Genomic DNA, 20229 nt, shown 5'->3' on the forward strand with positions numbered 1-20229 from the left:
GTTAAGAGCCTGGCTTACTTTTATTTTAGAAGACAGCATTTACGATTTTGAACCTTCTTTTTCCTTCCTCTTTGCTACAGAATAGTTTGATGGACTCAGGTACTTTGATGACAGAGAATGGGTGTGTGCTTGAATTTCCTCTGGGATCTTAGCGTGCTTGGCGGTGATGTGACTCAGGAGGGCACGGGTGTGAGTCAGTCAACACGTGCAGAAATGAGACAGTGACTGTCTAGTACTCCAGCACTTAGTGTTGTCTTCTTCGGCCACTGAGGAGACTCAAAATACAAAGAGGGCAGAGAGATGAAGTCCAGAAAGGGCAACTCACAGGAGTCTCTTCTGCCCTGATTTGGGGCTGCCTCTCTGGCTGGAGGGTCTATAAAGAAGATTGCCTGAAGGTCAGAAAGTTCTGGTCCCTGGGAACTAAGGACGCTAGCCAATGTCACCTCTGTGGCCCGCAGTCCTTTCAGTAGTAAAGTTGGCTTCTGCCTGTAAAACCTGTAGCTGTCAGCTCTGGTTAAGCATGCTAATCAGTCAGACCTCGATTTCCCCAAATTTTATTGTAAGATTTAAAACACAAGAATATTGGAAGATTTTTACAATGAACACTCACCACCCCGATTCTATTGTTAAAATTAGGCTGAACTTCTAATATTTATTGACCTCCCTCCCTCCCTCCCTCCCTCCTTTCTTCCATCCCCCTCTCATTGTAGACTATATACCTATGAACTTAGGGAGAGTAAAGCAGGGAGATTTTTCTTTCTGTGTTATATGCCTGCATTTGTAATTTGTTTTAACAATAAACACCTATTACTACATTATATTACTAAAACAAACAAACAAACCGAAAACATACCATAACAAAATACATGCACCTATACTTTTCACCCAGGTCTCTTAACTCCAAGGTGTGTTTACAGTAGATCTGAGTTGGGGTTTCCTTTTTTTTTTTAAGTGTAACTTGGATTGAGATCAAGAGTTGCGTGCTCTCCAAAGCGCTATTGGAGTCTAGTATCCTCTGAGCCATGTTCTCTCCTCTTTGGTCAACCTGAATTTCCCCTCCATAGTGGACTGGTTCTCCCTAGATTGGCTGTGGTTTCTGTGCGCACCTCACAGTTCGACACTGCCGCTGCCATGACAGTGAGCTTGCAGCTAACCAAAAGTGCTTCTCCGTCTTGGAGAGAGCCTCCGATTCACAGGATTGCAGGCTTGCTTCTTGGCGGTTTCATTTTTATATTCTGATCCAGTCTACCACGGCAGCCAGCAATCTCAGACCTTCACCCGGAAGCCTGACAACTACCTGCTTCCGCTCCTTCACTGGAGGTGGTATCCCAGTTGGCTGTGGTTGAGATTGAGACCTGCCACGGCCGTCCTGGGTGACTCTGCGGTCACATGGCATGGACTCAGTTCAGATCGCTCCCCAGAGGAATCGTTTCTCACGCCTACATCTCTTCGGTTATTCTGAGCTCCCCAGACATCCCGACCTTTAGGGCGTCCCATTACTGTCCTCAGCCACATTGCTACCGTCTCTCTGTGCTCTGTCCTCCCTAATTGGTCTTTCTCATCTTTGGGTCCCCAGTTGGTGACACTATGTAGGTTCTGCATACTTGCCCTCTGGATCAATAGTGGATGCAAAGTGTGTGTGCTTTTTAAAATATTCTTGGTAGGACTTTTGTGCCTCTGAAAGGCTATTTGTATTAGCCAGCCATTTAAACATTAATTTTTAGTTCATTAAAGTTACAAATTCATAAGCCTAGCTTTTCCCTTAAGGTTTTTAATTTGCAAATATTATTCTCCAATTTATGAATATAAATAGTCACTTATAAGGAATATGCAGTTACAGTTTGGTTTCATTTAATTAAATTCCCCTAGAAACATTTTAATGTATTAATAATTCTGATAGCTCTTTTTTTGTTTTGTTTCGCTTTGTTGAGACAGAGTTTTCTCTGTGTAGCCCTGGCTGCCTCTGCTTTCTAAGTGCTGGAATTAAAGGCATGCGCCACCACTGCCTGGATTTGATAGCTTCTTTTAAGGACTTTTTCCACATAGCAAACAAAATCTCCCCCATTCTTATAAATCTACTGAACTAAGAGTATAAAAACAGTAAAACTTACATTCTGGTAAACATTTCAATATTTTCACAAATTTTGCAATTTTTTTCTTTTCTTTTTTTTTCTTTTCTTTTCTTTCTTTCTTTCTTTCTTTTTTTTTTTTTTGAGACTGTGTCATACCATGTAGCCCTGGCTGGCCTTTTACTCATTATGTAGACTAGGGTAACCTTGAGTTCCCAGAGATCCTTTTGGCTCTGCCTCCCAAGTGCTGGCACTAAAAAGGCATCTGCCACCATGCCAGAATCTAGCTTTTAATTTGAAATCTCAAGTGGCAGCCACATACTTTACCCAACCACACACTTTAATTAGTGTCTCAGTGCTTATTTATTAGATAATTTCTAATATGCCAAATTCTCTTACAATCATTAGCCCTTTAATTATCACAAATAATGGTGCTGCCGTGACAGACTTGATTACTCCATGTCCATGTTTTGCCAGGTTTCTCAACCTTACAGCTACTTGCTGAGGGAGTAGCCCTCCTAAGGGTTATGCTGCTGTGCTAGTTCTAAATTTGGGAGTTGCTGGGGTTCAGGTTCAGGTAGACCCCCTTTCTGTAGATGCCAGAGAGGCCCCCGAAACTGCATGTCTACCAGGAACAGTCTCACTAACCTAGGCTTCCCTTCTCCAGCCTGAGGCCTTTAGTCATCCAGCCAAATTGCACATTACTAGATTATAATTTAATTAACCTATCTATTGTTTGATGGAATTCCTTTGTATTCTGGCCACAACATATTTAGAAAATTGAATAATGTCCAACTGTCTTATATTAATTCTAATGACAGTTAACAGTTGTCTTCCCAAGAAGGATGCTTTTCATGATTCCCTACCACAGATGTACGTTTTTGGAAGACTTAAAAAAAAAATTGACATCATTTAATGAATGGTAGTTAATTTGTAATTGCTTTCTTCTGGTTACCAGAGGATAAATTTATCCACCTATCATAGTTTCTCATCAGCCTGGGATAATCAGTGCTTACACAATGGGTTGACATAATTCCAACCCAAATGAAAGAAATCACTTCTGTTCACAGGAAGCTTAGTCAGAGGCAGACACCTAATTTCTTCAGGCTTATTGCAACCTGAGGATGGTGCTTCAGGTCCTCATTATTTCCCGTGTAGACGTCAGGTTGGGAACCACAGCACAGTCCTACTATAGCTCTACTATAACTCTACTATAGCTCTACTTCGTCCTTCTCAAAGGCTTGCTTCTTTGTCTCTCATCATCTTGGGGTTTCATTGAAATGTTTCCGTGAATGTAAGCTTTACCCCTTTTATGCGTTTAGTTGACCTTCCTTCCTGCATCTCCACGCCACTCTTCTCTCTGGTCGTAAGTATCCTTCCTTTCACTAAACTCGTGCTTGGAGCAGGAGAGATGGCTGGGCGGTTAAGAGTGCCTTCTGTCCTGAGTTCGTTCTCCAGTGCACACAACAGGTGGTTCATCACTCCAGCACCGGGAGATCTGATGTCTCTGGCCTTCGAGGGTACCTGCGCTCAAGTGACTATACCGCCGTTTCCCATATACACACAATGAAAAATAAGACAAAAGAATTGGCTTTGTTCAGGGCCTGGCTTTCTTCCTCCTTCTAAGCCTTTTGAAGGTGGCCCACAGGAAGCCCTCATTCTTTTCCCCTTTACGCCAATGGATGTAGCTTATTTTCCTCTTTCACACTCCTCCCTATTAAGGACCACTTAATTATAGTTAAGTGCCATCTCCTCTGGGCATTTTCTAATTGCCGTAGTTAGCTTCAGTTATCAATTTGACACGAACCTAGAGTTACCTAGAAAGGGGGAAATCTCAACTGAGGAACTGCCTCCATCAGATTGACCTGTCTGTGGGGGCATTTTATTGATTGCTAATTGACGTAGGAGGGTCCAGCCCACGGTGGGCGGTGCCAACCCTAAGCAATGGGGCCGTGCTGTGTAATAAAGGTAGCTGAGCAAGCTTGGGGAGGCTTGTAACAGCATTCCTTGTAAACTTGTAAACAGCATTCCTCCATGGTCTATCCTTCAGTTTCTGCCTTTAGTTCCTGCCCTGACTTCCTTGATTGTGAATGATAACGTGTAAGCCAAACAAATCCTTTCTTCTACTAGGTTGGTTTTGGTCAGTGCTTAGCATAGCAGCAGGAAAGCACAGTAGAACACTGATTGTCTCTCATTTAGGCGCCTGCTTCTTTGGTTCTGGGTTGTAGCCTTTCAAGTCCATCTTCTGCTTGTGAAATATTGTTTCCATCTTTATTTTCTCCACTCACAACTGTCTCTTTCAGTCTGGGTACCACAACCCATGGCTGAGCAATGGCCAGTGTTACACCTTGAAACACAAATCTGTCCCTGCCTTACCTAATTCTTACAGCAAATGCCAACCAGGAATCAGGATAGGAAACAGAAGTCATTCTTTATATTTTGCATACATGAAGATTAATTTTAAGTTTCTCATTCCTCTCCATCAGCACATATTAATTATTTAAATGAATGGGTTCCATATAACATACTCATCCATGTATACAATGTACTCGGTCATATTGTCTCCTTTTACTCCTCTGGACCTGTTTGCCCTTCCTTTTGGCTTCCTTTTCATTTCCCAGACAGCCTCCTTCAATTGTCATGCCTATTTAAAAAAAAAAAAAATCTAGGTGGGGAAAAACATTTAATGTGAGAATTTGTGGACTTCGAAATCAGTGGAGGTTTAGAAGACAAGATATGGTCTACCTCTAAAATCTCTGTAAGAAATGTAGAGTCAAAATTCTTTTAGCCATAGTCACCATCCATGGGTCACGAATCCTGGGATGCCACTCACCAGATGTGCCAGCAGCTGTCTTCCCATTATTATGACAAAATACCCACGATGACCAATTTGAAAAATGGAAAGGATTCATTTGGCTCAGTTTTGGAGACCTCAGCCCATCAATAGTTAGATCTGTTTTTTGTTGTTGTTGTTGTTTGTTTGTTTTTTGTTTTTGTGGGGGGGCAGTGGTGAGACACTACATCATGGCAGGGTCACATGGTAGAAGAACACGTTGATTCTGTGGTAGTCAAGAAGCTAAGAGAGAGAGGAGCAGGGGCTGGGGGGTCTCAGTATCACCATTAGGGATACAGCCACAGTAACTTCCATTCAGTTCCCCGGGTCCTGCTTCCTAAGGTTTCAAAACTTTCTAATAGTGCTGCAGGCTCATGACCAAGTCATTACCTTCTAGACCTTCAGGGGTATTCCAGATCTAATCTACGGTACTTGCCCTTCCTCAGTCAGGAAGGGATGCCCATGATGATGATGCCCTGCCGAATGGTGCTGTCAAGAAAGCACACATCTCTCTGATCTTGTCAAAGAGGAAAACAGAGTATCAAGGTCAGGAAGATTATCCCTACCTCATTTCCACCTTCTGAAGCTCATACAAGAGCACTGTGGAACCCTTTCGGCCTCTGCTTCGAGGAGTCTGATGAGAGCAAGGGATGCAGGGTAAGCAGTACCCAGGGCTTCCACCCCACCAGGCTGTGGCTGCCTACAGCAAACGCAATCTAACCTTCGGGGCCGTGTGCAGCTTCATCACGGGCAGCTGCATATGACTAAATCCCTGGTCTTATTGTGTTTGCAGAGCCACTGACAGGTCCTGGGCATATTCTTGTCAAATGCATGAATGAGCCTGTGAATCCGACCCTGGCCCAGTTCTCTTGCCTCTGGCTGTGGCTTTAACAGATGCAGCCTCCCTTACCTTCTGCTACCTGCTCCAGGCCGGCTTCCTCCCCCAGTTGCTGGTTGCCCTTTGTGTCTCTACATTATGGCTACTGCTGTGTCGGAGCAGAGAAGCGGGTGCAGCTGTGTATCACTTTTACCTGCACGCTATGACTGCTGGGAAGCAGCAGGTAACTTCTCCTCTGACGGGGCACCCCTCGCCAACCCTTATCTTATGTTTTACCTCCACTTCTCCTCACTTTCTATGGCTATCGTGAACAGTTCTCTTCTCTGGATAGCCATTTCCTTCCTCTTTATTCCACTATGGTTAGAACTGAACTTGGTCAGTTGTAGACACAATAAAGTCTCCTGTGGCCGATCCTCATGTGTTGGTATTCTTGCATAGATCTCCACATGCTATTTTTTTCTCTGCTAACATGTTTCCTGTTTTGGCCCTGGGCAGGGTTGCAAGGCTTGGAAGGAAAGGGAAGGAAAGGAAGGAGTTCTTCTGTAAATTTCTTTTACATTTTCTTAATAGAATTCACTGTGCAGCCTTTGTTGTTTGTTGGGTCTTGACAAAGGAACCGTACTGCTGGAATATTCCATTTCTCTAGTAGTCACAGTTTGTGGAGGTCTGAAACAGCGCTGACTGAGTCTTCTAGAACTTCTCTTGCTTTCTGTGGGGAATGAGAATTCTCTAATTCTCCTCCCTCCTCTTCCCCCTCCCCCTTTACCCTTCTTTTCTGTTCTCTCCTTCTTCCTCCTCTTTCTTCGCTTCCCCTCCCATCTCCTTCCTCTGACTCTTCCTACCTCTTTTTCCCTTCTTTACTCACCCTGCTCTCTTCCTCGCCCTCTGCCTCTCCCCTCCACCTCCTCTCTGGACCTGCTGCATTGCCTGGTGTATATGCTACATGAGGTAACTGAAATTGTTTGTATGAGCACGCACGCACACACACACACACACACACACACACACACACACACACAGCACATATACACTCACACACAGCATGCACTCAGCACACACACACACACACACACACACACACACACACACACACACACACGTTGTGGGGGGCAGGAGGCAGGGTGTGAAATCACAAGAGATTATCTGCTCCCTCCTCTGAGGTGGAGTTAAAGGTCTTTGCAGGATGCCTGGCTTGCTACACAGGTTTTAGGATCTACCCTGGCTCTCACGGTCATGAAACAGGTGCTTTTAGCCTCTAAGCCGTCTCTCCAGCTCCTAGATTTTAGTTTTAGAGCCGGTTTTGGTTCATAGCAAAACTGAGTAGTTATCCCTCTGCACCTCCCGGTTCCTCCATCAACACTCCGCATCTGCTTGGCTCCTCTCTTGCAGCTCACTTACCTCACTGTAATCATTAGTCTTTACTCTTTGTATTATCCCATCCATGAGTTTGGATGAATTGATAGAGACACAATATCACTGTAATATCACGCAGAATGGTTCCAGTGACTTAGAAATCTCCTGTGCTCTGCCTATTCACCCCTCCTCTAGTCCTCGGCTGCTGATAGTATTGTCTTCATAGTTGGCAATGGACAGCATGCAGCCTTTTCACAGTGGCTTCTTTGTTTGGTAATATAAATTTAAGATCTCCACACATGTTTTTTGTAGCTCAATGGCACACATTTTTTTAGGCTGAATATTATTCTGTTGTCTCAATAAACCACAGTTTCATGTATCCATTTATTTCCAGAAGAGCATCTTGCTTCCATGGACATTCTGGCAATTATGAATAAGGCCACTGTCAACACGCATGTGCAGGTTTTGTGAGGAACTGTTTTCGGCTCCTTTGGGCAAGTACCAAGGCACATGATCGCTGAACCATATGATAAGAGCATGTTCAGCTTTGTAAGAAGCCACCGAACTGTCTTGAAAATGGCTGCACCATCTCTCACCCCTACCTGTAATGCAGGTTTGTGTATGTTAGCGGTTCAAAGGACATCTACAAGTTTAAAAGTCAAGAAAGACATCCCTATAAAGATATGGACCGTTCAGTGTATGAATTTAGTTTAATTTTTATCAAAACCCAAGCATATCATAGCCCTTTAAAATATTGGGTCTGCTTTCACCTCCTGGTTCAAATCACAGAACCGAAATTGGTTGCTGAGATATGAAGGGACGTTCCATGACAATGGGGACCGGAGAGTCACCTCACTAGCACCAATGTTACAGTTCACTCACAGTGTTTTGGCCGTGTGTCAGCAATGCTGGGAGGCTGGGGGAAGCAGGCATACTCCAACTCCTTGCTGTCAGGCTTTTTAGTCAGGGCCCTGCCATCTAACGGATGGATTTCCTTGCTGGTGGATTTAACCAGACTAGTATTAAACCATTCTTTATATACCAATAGTCATCACAGCTGGCTTTGTGCATGTGAGTTTTATTTTCTCCAGTTCTTTGGATGCATGGCAACTTGTTTCCTAGGAGGTAGGGAGAAGAGAGGAAGGAATTGTGTAACCCTGAGGCTGCTGTGGAGAGTCCATTGGACACCCAAATAATGCCCTGTTTCCTAGAGTCACATCTACAGCCATTCATACAATCATCCTCACATTGGGAGGCCACTGGGCTGCCCGGGAATATCTGTAGTGAAATCCTCCTCTCGAGAAGGTAGGGCTCTTGCCACTCCCAACTTAAGTAGTGGTAAGATCTCTCTAAGAATTCCTTTCTGCCAGAGTCCGTATCCTTTTCTCCACCAGGCAGTTCAAAGCAGAAAGTATGTGTGGAGTGCTTCATTATCTCCAAGGGGCCTCCATTAGTTGGGCTAGCCTAAAAAGCCAGGAGCTTCCAAGGAAGTATCCTTATGAATTAATGCCTGTGGTGTTTTATAAAGGAGAAAAAAATTAAAGATTTGAACTTTTTTTTTTAAAATGAGCTAATTAGAAATCAGTCCAGAGAGTATTTTTTTTTTCCTTTTGAATACTTGGAGCCAATTTTTTCCCTCTCTTTGGGCCAATCATATGCAAACCAATTCCACACGTATGCATTAAGCACCCATATGCTCTAGGCATCATAATGAGCTGAGTGGTTGGAAAGACAGGTATGATTCTCTTTTAGCTCTCGGAAGATATGCAATCTAGCAAGGGAGCCAGATACACCGAGAAGCAGGGCTTTTTATATCCATTTATTTAAGTGCTTCCAGAGAAAGTTCCTTTCGGGGGATGTGAAGATGGATAAGACTCAGGCTGGGACTTCCTTGTAGGAAGCACATACTAAGGCCCCTTTATGATTTTTGTCTGTTTTTGTCTGGACTACAAAAATGTAGTCCAGGCTGGCCAGAAACTGGCAGCAGTCCTCCTGCCTCAGCCTTCCAAGTGCTGAGATTACAGGAATGTTCCGCTGCACCGTGCAGCAGTTATTTTACTATACAATTAGTGCCAACGTCGGGGGTGACCTCATCTCTTCAGATGTAGGAGGAGTGATGGGGAATACTTTAAATATGGAATAGAAATGCTTGAATTGGGCCGTAGAGAAGAAGCGTTCCAGGGACGAGGAGACATGAGAGAGCTGTGCCGGGTCTCTGCATATTAGGATGTGCTTGATGAGAGGGGACAGCAGAGGGGTGGGAGTAAGAGGAAAGGGAGGAGGGAGTCATGGGCTCCCGTGTGCTACAATCAGGAACATCCTTGGAGAAGGTAAGAAGCAGGGAAGAGTTTCTGCCAGGGAGGATGCTGTGGTGTCCTCATCCCAAACCTCACAGGCAGCAGCGTCAAGGGTAGATGGGTTAAACCGTCGTTTTCGACCTGGGGAACATTGGCAGCTAGACTAGGGCAATGGCTGCAGGGGGAGGGTGGAGGAGGAGGAGAGAGATGTTTAGGAAGGGATGTGGGCATGATGGGTAAGGCAGAAACAACATCAACACTGAGACAGTTACTCATGGAAGAGCTGAGTTCAACTGAGGTCATTTTCTCTAGGTCACAGAGCCCATCAGGATGCATAGAAATGGAAAAAGAAAAGCCAGAGAAAGAGTGAACTGAAGAGAAAAAGATGGTTTTATATTCTGTCTAGGGAGCCTTTATCTTCTTAAGAAAAAAACCAAAACCCCCAAACTTCTTATTTTCTATTTCCCGTGATGTAAAGCAAGTTCATATGACTGTTTGGTCACTTACCACGCTATTGCTAATTGAAAATATTCTAATTGGAATGACCATCGGAAAGTAGCCCTCATACATTATACAGGATTGCTGTGGTTATTTATTTATTAGGCCTCCTGTAAGGCTGAGCTAATCAGGAACAGGGACGCTCTGGACAGGCTCTGGAGGATTTTTGTGTGGCTTGCCTTTGAGATAGCTCCCTGAGAAGAAAGAAAAATTGTCTGGATTGCTGGGCTCCCCAAAACTATTTGTTCTTGTCAATACTTCAGAGATCAAGGACTGTACACATTTCTTCCCAGGGTACACTGGGGCCAGAACAGTTTTAGCATAACATAAGAGAAGGGAAATGTGAAATAGGAATCCAGGGCAACCGCTGATTTATGAAGCAGCGGCCAAGCAGCAACTCTTAGTGCTTCAGTTCTGCAGGTGAGAGTCACTGTGCTGGGCTTAGCCCTTTCTGGGCTTTCCGAGCTGGCAATTGCCATCTTTGTTTGCAAAGTCCTCCCATCTCTGGATAGCATTTTAATATTTGTTGATAAGTGTCATAAATTATTAAATGCCTATGCAGACTTGAGCATTGTGGCACGGTTCTGGGTTGTTTTATTTTATTTTATTTTTTAATGAAATGACCTCCAATACATTATATCTGTCCAATAGTCAAAGGTAATTTGAACTTCATACAGCTATAAAGGACACTGGGACACATCTGTAAATGTTGGTCATGCTATAAATGTTCAGGGAGTGGATACTGAGTAGGCATTCTGTTTTGGACTCCATTAGTAAGGAGCATGAAGCAAATGGTCCTCACTCCAGCAGAGCATTCAGTGAGGCATGGAGGGTAAACACTAAACACGTCATCAGACACGTCAGTTTGTTACACAAATGGCATGAGAAGGGTGACGAGAATACAGACTGGTGATATCAGGGAAGGCTTTTGGATGAAGCGACACCCCCAGGTCTAGGCTGAGTGGCTCCAGGCAGAGGAAACTCTTAACCGACTCCTGGCAAGTTCAGGAAACAAGGTGAGGCCTGGCCCTTATATAGATGCTTGGCATTAGGAAGGAAGGACTGCCTTTCCCAAGCCAATCATGGAATGCTTATCAGATTCATAAACACAATAGAGGATATATTATTGCACAGATACATAATTATATGCATTGATATGTGTATTATAGATCCCGTCTAATTTGACCACATGCCAAAGTATGTATTATTGTTTCCAATTCCTAGATGAGGGGCTTGGGTCTTAGAGACCAGCTCTCCACACCAAGAGGTTGAATCTGAGTCCCAGGCTCTCAGAGGCTCTCTCTCCACTTCACCCCAACTGTAGATGAGCAGGCCGAAAGCCAGGCACTTGGGATGACTTCAGTGCTGAGTCACTGGCTCCCAGGCTGGTTTGCATAGGATAACTGTCTGCACACGTTTTGTGATGACTGATGAAACCTTAGTAGCGACAGCAGTCACCAGGCAGTGGTGGCAGTAAGTATGTCTCCAATCATGTGTTTATACAGCTTTAGGTACTTTACTCGCCAGTCAGTACCTTACTTGTAGCTCAGAGAAGTCCTGGCATATTAGAATGTAATTTAGTCTCTTTGAGGTCGAGGAGACACAGACTAAGTGCTGGGACTTAGCCCTTCTGATTCTAATCCAAAACCCTCTCCTTAAACCACAGAAACTCCCATTGGAAGGAGGGGCTATTTATACACTGCTGATAAGTCTGTACTCCTGCAGACTTCCAGGAAACAAGCTTGGGCTTTCTTCAAAGTGCTTTTGACTGTAAGAGGCATAAGAAGGAGTCATTCATTCATCATGCACTATTGCGCATCCGATGCTTAGGGTATTGAAGGATCTCAATAAATTGCTTAAAAGGTACTAATTTAGTATAATGTATTTGTTATTTGTAGTTGTCACACGAGACTGAAAAAGAATACATTATGGGAAAACAGAAGTGACTGAATCACATCGGACAATTTGGTGCCTTGACCAAGAAGATGATAGTGAACTGGAAAATGAACAGTAGAGTGTTTCCAGGGAGAGAAGTACGGATGACTGTTCTAGGAAAGTGGATTACCACAGCCAAGGAAGTGGTGTCCATGGGGAATCCTAAATTATCAAGTGTAATGAAAGCATACAATGTAGGGGGCACAATGGTGGGAATTGACACCAGAAGTGTAAACCGAGGCCAGATTGCAGTAGGCCCTCAATTTCAAGTTCAACAGTGACTGCATTTGGTCTGACCACTCCAGATTTTTAACAAGGAAATGGCATGATGACAATTGCTTCTATTTTAGGAAGAAAATGCTAATGATAATAGGGAGGTTAGCTTAGAACAGGGGAGAGACTGGAGGCCATTTTAACGTTTAGAAGAAACAATAAGCCGGGCGGTGGTGGTGGTGGCGGCGGCGGCGGCAGCGCACGCCTTTAATCCCAGCACTCAGGAGGCAGAGCCAGGTGGATCTCTGTGAGTTCCAGGCCAGCCTGGGCTACCAAGTGAGTTCCAGGAAAAGGCGAAAAGCTACACAGAGAAACCCTGTCTCAAAAAACAAAAAAAAAAACAAAAAAAAAAAAAAAAAGAAGAAGAAGAAGAAGAAGAAGAAGAAGAAGAAGAAGAAGAAGAAGAAGAAGAAGAAGAAGAAGAAGAAAGAATAGTGCTCCAAATTGGTTGTTGAGACCTAAGGACTAATTGCATGTAGACATTTCAGTAAGATTTTAGATGCATACACTGACATGCATGTCTGTGCATAGATGCATTCTCTCTCTCTCTCTCTCTCTCTCTCTCTCTCTCTCTCTCTCTCTCTCTCTCTCTTTCTCTCTTCATTTTTCTTCTGTAGACTCAGCCTAACTCTCCGTCACTCTTTAGGTCAGATATTGATTTACTTTGCTATCTTCAAAAACAGGAGGAAAAGCAAGCGGGCTGTGATCTTCATGGATTTTTTTTTTCTGCATGGTTTGATCTCTGACAATCCCGGGGGATTCTTCTGGCTTGAGGAATGCTGAAAACAAACACATTTTTCAAGACTTGGATGCTCTGGTTATAGTTATGAGCCTCAGATGCCTCTCATGTACTTGGAGCCGCTGTTGACTATCTGAAAGCCCGCCTACTAAGCACTTTGGGAAATTATTCTCAGCCAGTCAGTGACCCTTAGCAGGTCAACCTATTCTCTCTGCATTCCAGACCTCCCACAGGAAGCAGAAGGACAATTTAGATATTAGAAACGGGACTTTAATGTTTGTGTCAATCCCATGCTTTTCTGGAATATTCTTTCCTTTTCTTTTTCTAGTAGTTGAGGACAACTCAGTCTGGCCTTAATATGAAACTGTAGGGTCAAAGTTGAGGAAAATAAATCAATAGATATAAATTGTTTTCTCTTTAAATTGTGAGCATTTTTTTTTTTGCTGTTGCATAAAAGGTTTACATTTAGTCTCTGAAGTAAATAATCTTTTTTTTCTTTCTTTAGCTTAGACTTTCTCAGTCCCACTACACTCAAATTAAGGTGACAGTATGAGAAGGGTCCTCTTTGCAGCCACATGGACCGAATCAGAAAACATTCTTGAAGGCTTCTGTGTCCACCTCAGTATATTTCCATGAAAAAGAGGAAGTGTTCTGAGGCCAATCAAATTGGCCACATAGGCAGTCTCTTTCACCGCCCCTGTGTGCACATTGCTCATGTCTTAGGAGTGCACCCATCAGGCTGAAAAACACATGGCATCACTAGAGTAAAGCCCGGGATGAAGCTGGGTTAGCAAAGTGGCTAGTACCTTTAGATGGAATGGTTACCTTATGCAACTTATTATAAGTTGTCAAAACATCGACTGATAAAATGGTATCTGAATTTCGTTGATTCTCATATCTCCCTTGATAGGTTTTGATGTTAAAAATGGAATGGGGGGCTGGGGGACTCGGGGAAATGACTCAGTGGGTAAAAGCACTTGGAGGACCTGAGTTTGAATTCCCATGTAAGACTGGGAATGTAGACATCTAGACAGGGAGACAGGAGAACCCCTGGGAGCTATCAGGCAAGCTAGCCTGGTAGGCACAGTAGAAAACAAAACCAAACCAACAAAGAGACACTGCCAATCTCAGATAAAGTAGACAGCCAGGACCATATCTAAGGTTGCCCTTTGCCCCTTATGCATGCTGCAGTGTGTGGCATCTTTATGTACACACACAAATTGTAAACACACATGTACACAGAATTATACAGCCATCTACCCTTGTAAGAGTAAGCTTTTTTTTTTCCTTCTTAAGCTGGTTACCAAAGGTAGACCCAAGCTTTACTGTTCCCACCCTGCTTTTGAAAGACTTGCCTCGACACATCTTTATCTTCTGGCTTTATAAGTTGTTGCCAGCGAACTTCCTGGGAGATGATCTCCTGAAAGAGCATTGCTGTGGGATGGTCTGTATGTCAAATTGCTCTGATTGGTCAATAAATAAAACACTGATTGGCCAGTGGCCAGGCAGGAAGTAGGTGGGACAAGGAGAGAGGAGAATTCTGGGAAGCGGAAGGCTGAGGCAGAGAGACACTGCAGCCACCACCATGACTAGCAGCATGTAAAGATGCCGGTAAGCCACCAGCCATGTGGCAAGGTATAGATTTATAAAAATGGGTTAATTTAAGATAAAAGAACAGTTAGCAAGAAGCCTGCCACGGCCATACAGTTTGTAAGAAATATAAGTTCTCTGTGTTTACTTGGTTGGGTCTGAGCGACTGTGGGACTGGCAAAGATTTGTCCTGACTGTGGACAAGACAGGAAAACTCTAGCTACAGAGCATTCGTTTTTTTTTTTTCTTTTTAAACAAACTGATGTAGGTACATAATTCACTTTATAGACAGAAAGTTCGACCTATTGAGAAGTCTTAAAATAAGGCATTAAATCATGCACTTGTAGAAATTTAGTAAGACTCTCCTTGGCCAATCAAATGGCCATCCAACAAATATTTCTTGGGACCTATGATGTTTGGTGCCAGCAAGCAAGGTACAGTGTGAGATTCCCTGAGTTTAACTGATTTTTTTGTTTGTTTGTTCATACAGTGCAAAATTAAACATTGTTTATTGCTGTCTGAAGCTGGGGCATTCCTATCATCATTTGAAGAGGGAGGAATAGAGAAGTGACCAAACTTTAAAAATTAATGACATTGGAGTGACTAGAATACCATTTTCATTGACCCAATTGTCATATAAATGTACAATTATTTAATCTAGTAGGCAATTTGTATTTCTGAAGCATTATCCTTTTCACGCTTCATTATCCTCAGACATAGTCAAGGTATTGAGTCCATTTCATAAACAGTATTAATCTCAATTATTCAGGAGCTTTGAATAATCCCCTCTTTAAACACATGGTTTGATATGCTGACCATGTTATTGTCACATTTGGAGCTGCTGATGCCAATCAAAACAAGTACTCAGCTAAAGAACCTCAAATGTTAGGTGTTAAATGTGGGCCGGAGAGGTGGCTCAGAGGGGTGAAGGTGCTTGCCACAAAGCCTGATAGAACTGAGTTCAATTCCCAGGACCCACACGGCAGAAGGAGAGAACTGCCTCTCACAAGCTGTCCTCCATACGTATACTGTGAGTTGTGCGCACCTACCACCCCACATACGCACACAAAATAAATAAATCAAGATTATTTGTGCAGTTATGTTTCCCAGATAGCTTGGGCCGTAGAAAATGCCCTATGAAATGCACAGCTTGACAAACCTTTAAAAAGAATACTTTCTAGGATATTAACATTTGCCTGTGGGACTATACACTCCTTGAAGGCAGAGGGCATCTCTGCACCCTTTACACACACAGTTGATGGTCTTCCTTATATTTGCCAATTTGAGTTGAACTAGCTTGAACAATGAAGCAGCATTTGAATCTCTCAGATTTCTCTCATTTAATGTACACACGACCACCCTGGTAAGCATCCTTTTCTTCCTCATTTAAGCAATCTCATTTTATTAGACTTGTCTTTGATGGGGACCATTTTATGGGCCCCTGCTCTGACTCATTCTGAAGCCATGCTCACTGCTTCCTTGGAACCTAGCCCTTCTTTTAAAGCGGTGGTATTCAGGTTCCCCCGTGTCAGCCTGCAGTTTGCCCATGGCTAGATGGCATAACAGAATGTCCAGTGAATGTCCAACCTCTGAGCGAAAACGGAACTAAAATTAGAAACCCAATGTCACATAAAACACAGAGGGCCGGTATCTTCCTATTTACTCCAGACTAGAAGAGGGAATTGGCTCGTCTGCTGAGAAAGCGTCTTTAAACACTCCTCCAAAGTTAAAAAAAATCAGCAAGCTTTATTATGATATCTCATTGAGCTAGCATTTAGCCTCAGAAACCACCTCCTGATCCAATTTAATCATCACAGGCAAACACAGCTTCATGTATATATTACCAGGGTTCTAGGCTTGATCTGAAAATAGGGCAAATGGGAAATGTTTAGAATTATCCATCATTGGCCATCAAGGCCTTGGCTCTTTTCTGTTAGCATAAACTGCGGCGTCTCACTTCAGTGTTTATAAATTAATACTATTTACCTAGAGCATGTATGTCCTGTCTTAAATCATGGCTGATTTAAGAGCTGTCGAAGAGAACCCTAAACTGTCCCCGGAAACTCACCTCTAACGGCATTTTTATACAAACATTAATACAGAAACTTAATGAAGATGGAGGGTCAAATTCCCACAGAGACCTTTAACCCTTTTTCTGTCTAAATTTCTCCCACGACGTGGAAAGCTCTGTTCCTGGCCATCCCCACCTACGCTTTGGCCATAGAGAGGCACAGGTCCAGAGGACCACTTTTGAACCCGGGGGCGACCTTGTGGAGGGTCCACGTCAGAGTTGTCTGATATGTGAGGGATCACCGTGCCTCACTCCCTGGGCTTCCTGCAGAAATCCGGTGGGATGCCTTGGGAAGTGACTGGGTGGCCGGCGTAACTACGGGGCTTTGGGAATCGGCACACGGGCAAGCCCATATTAACGGAGACTGGGGAGAAGGCAAGCTGCCAACCCTGCCCGAACTTCTGTTGCTGTGTGCTGCTGGCAGGGAGCTGTCCTGCAGCTCCCAGGACCGGCTGTCATCTGTACTCCCTTGTCACACAGACAACAGCCCCCTAGCTGGGCTGATTGGTTGCTGGCAATAACTGATATGGAATACTGATGTGCTCACCGGCGGTTCCTTCCACTCCAAAGAGACTCCTTCCTAACCCAAACCTTGCTTTCCAAAGCCTAGCCCGGTCGTCTCCCCCCCCCCTCCCCGCCCCCCACATGCCGCCCCTGCACCCAGTAGGGAGGACCTGTCCTGGGCGTGATGCTCTGAGATTGTGGTGAAATTGGCCCCAGCTGGCTGCTTTCACTCCGGCTTGCTTCCCCCGAGAGTCCTGTTCCAGACTTCTCAGGGTTTCCACGGCACCAACAACTGCATGCGGGCTGGAGGGGAGACTGAAGAGGACTTGTGTGTGGCGGGTTTGTTGCCTCTCATCACTTTCCCCGGCCTCCGCGCGGAGTCAAGCCTGGAGGTTCCCTGTGAATTTCTCTCCACCACAGACACTGAGGAAGGATCCCTTCTCCTTCTGTTGACTCTTTCTATTTTTATGGTAAGTGCTTGCATTGAAGCAGCCCGTTCTGCTGCAGTGAAAGGATCGCTCCCTCTCTTCCCAGCTAGGCTTAGTGACCTTCCTTCTGCATTTCTTCTGTTCCCATGGTCGTTTTTTTTTTTTTTTTTCTGGAGGACCCAGCGAACTAAAATACCTGGGGTCATCTGTCTGCATAGTCTGTCTTTGATTTATTATTTCTTCATAAACCCGAGCCCTTCGGCTATGACGGAAACCTAAGTGCTAGCTCTCTTTGTCCTTGAAGCTGCGGCTAGGCAAATGTGTTCTCCACAGCAAACTGCAGCAGTGTGCAGGGGATCTGTGCAGGCTGGCTGACAGATTCCGGCAAGACGATTCCTCAGCATTCTAAGGGGCACTCTCTCAGAACCTGGAGGGACCAGGGGTGACCTGCCACATTGCAAAGACTTCCATCTTCCCCGGGGTGAGCATGAGCACACACGTGTGAGTTATGTTGGAGTCTGTATGGGCAGCTGTGCTTTGAACATCTGCCGGTGGGTCCAGAGTGGCCCTGTGTCTTGTGGGGTTTACAACTTGAGCAGGAACATTAGCGGTGAGAGGAATCCTGCCCTGGCTGGCAGATGAGTAGACTGCATGACCTCATCGCTTCTGAGTCTCAGAGCACCCAGTTCTGCAAACCGTGCGCTGTGTAGCTTCTTCGGAGGGTGGTGGGAAGTGAAGGGAAGAACGTTTATTTTGGAGTTGACAACATAGTTTCATCTTCCTCCTGAGAGATAAAAGCTTTGAAGCTGTTGGAATGGTTAGACTTTTTTTTTTTTTCAAGAGAAAACAAACAGCTTTCCAATGAAGAGCGTGTGCATGGCAGGTTGATTATCCCAAGGCAGGCTGACTAGTGCTTTCATTTCCCACCTGGGCTCCCAGGTTGGCTGTAAAGAGTATTGCAACTTCAAGTCTGTTACTGGATGCCTTGGGGAGCCCGAAGGAAACCTAGAGTATTCCTGGAGTTTCACCTTGTTGAACTTGTGCACTGTAGGAGTCTTTCTTTACAGGGAGCTTTCCCTTCCTTCCTTCCTTCCTTCCTTCCTTCCTTCCTTCCTTCCTTCCTTCCTTCCTTCCTTCCTTCCTTCCTTCCTTCCTCCCTCCCTCCCTCCCTCCCTCCCTCCCTCCCTCCCTCCCTTGCTCCCTTCCATAGCATGGTGAATTATGTTAGTCAAAGCAATAATGTAAATCATAAACTTCAAAGTTGTCATTCTCCTTAGTTTGTTTAATAAGTTTTGGGCTAAGTGTTGGTTATCTACTTGTACGTGGGAATTGTGTGTGTAACTCTAGGAAGAATTGCCATCAGGTGTAATTTAGCCACCAATGCATGTGATTTGTGTGTGTGTGTGTGTGTGTGTGTGTGTGTGTGTGTGTGTGTGATGAACAAGGGGGGAATACAGGGTGAAGTTTCTGATCTCTCCCCTTGCTCCTTGGGAGTTTCGAGGGTGAAGTTCTGGCGCTCTCCTGCTCTCTTGCACCACCTTTATTTCCACTGTCTGTACATTTCTCTTAAACTAGTCTTGATGACGGATGCTTTTATCCTGTTTCCCGGGTCCAAAGTAGATACATTTGGTGTTTTGTTTGCATTTTGTATTTTGGTGATTATTATATTTTGTTTGTATTATTTCTTGCATTAAAAAAGCTTGAAGGCATCCCTTTACATGGCTCAACTATTCAGATGTTTATATGACCCCTCCAAACCCACTCAAGAGTAGAATGAGCAAATGTTAAAATGTCTCTTTAACAGTAAGAGAGAAAGGGGATTGTTCTTGCAGACTGCAGTCGGAATCCTTAAATGATGTTTGAAAGACTTCAGCGGTACTGGAACTGTAACTGATACATAATCTTTCCTGTGTGCAGTCGTGTTTTATGGCAGTATTGGGATGTGCCTGGCAGGTGCTTCGTTTCCTCAGATTCTTTCATGTACAGCTCTTTGCATTGTTTCTTTAAGGTACAGCCCTTTACTTTGCTTAATCCCATCTCCAGCTCAAATGATTTTCTTGGGAGTCTGGGGCCGGCAACTTGTGGTATTCATCAGGATGGAAAGAGTTAGAATCAGCTTAGATGGATTGGAACTAACCTCTGCACTTCACCCTCAGGCAGTGTTCAATGCATTTAGAAAACATTTCATTGTAATTAGCAGCAACTTTAGTGTTGAGACAAAAAGATCCTTTAGGCTTACTTTGTTTTGTTTAACAGATTGTTTCTCTAAGTAATCAGAATCATATATGTGTGTGTGTATGTATTTACATGCATATATGTAGAAACACATTTACAAGCAAATATACCGAGATACTGTTTACTTTTGATATTATGTTCACTATAATTATAAAATTAAAACTATGAGAGGGAATTGTAGGAAAATTCCTGCGACATTGACAAGCATTGTCTAGAGAGCCTCATGTGTGTGTGTGTGTGTGTGTGTGTGTGTGTGTGTGAGAGAGAGAGAGAGAGAGAGAGAGAGAGAGAGAGAGAGAGAGAGAGAGAGAGGATTTCCCTACTCTCCTCACTCACCTCACTTCCAGATAATGCCTTTGGGGATTTCTCTGAATCAGGGGAGTGTTCTCCTCAGCACCTCTTTGTTTCACAGCAGGCTGTCATGTTAATTCCTCTGCAGTCTCTGCATAGGAAAGTACCCCAGGAACTGATGAAAAGCTGTGCCGAGTGGAGTCTGTGTCCTCAGTGTGATGAAGTCACTGCAACGTTTTATCTGCCTGTTTATTCTGTTGCTGTGCAACTGAAGT

At 44.1% G+C, this 20229-nt stretch overlaps 1 protein-coding gene across 3 annotated transcripts in view; it reads left to right on the top strand.

Moving 5' to 3' along the window:
• Positions 1 to 20229, top strand: part of Ano4 (anoctamin 4) — a 395425-nt gene that overhangs the window by 71751 nt on the left and 303445 nt on the right. The window contains exon 1 of one of the 3 annotated variants that reach the window (XM_028880308.2): positions 16723 to 17909. The exons of the other annotated variants lie outside the window; for them this stretch is intronic. The gene's annotated coding sequence lies outside the window, so the exon portion shown is untranslated. Of the gene's footprint in view, positions 1 to 16722; positions 17910 to 20229 lie in introns of those variants that run through there. 3 annotated transcript variants of the gene reach the window in all.

This window comes from Peromyscus leucopus, chromosome 18, assembly GCF_004664715.2.
Source record: "Peromyscus leucopus breed LL Stock chromosome 18, UCI_PerLeu_2.1, whole genome shotgun sequence".
NCBI classification, from domain to species: Eukaryota; Metazoa; Chordata; class Mammalia; order Rodentia; family Cricetidae; genus Peromyscus; species Peromyscus leucopus.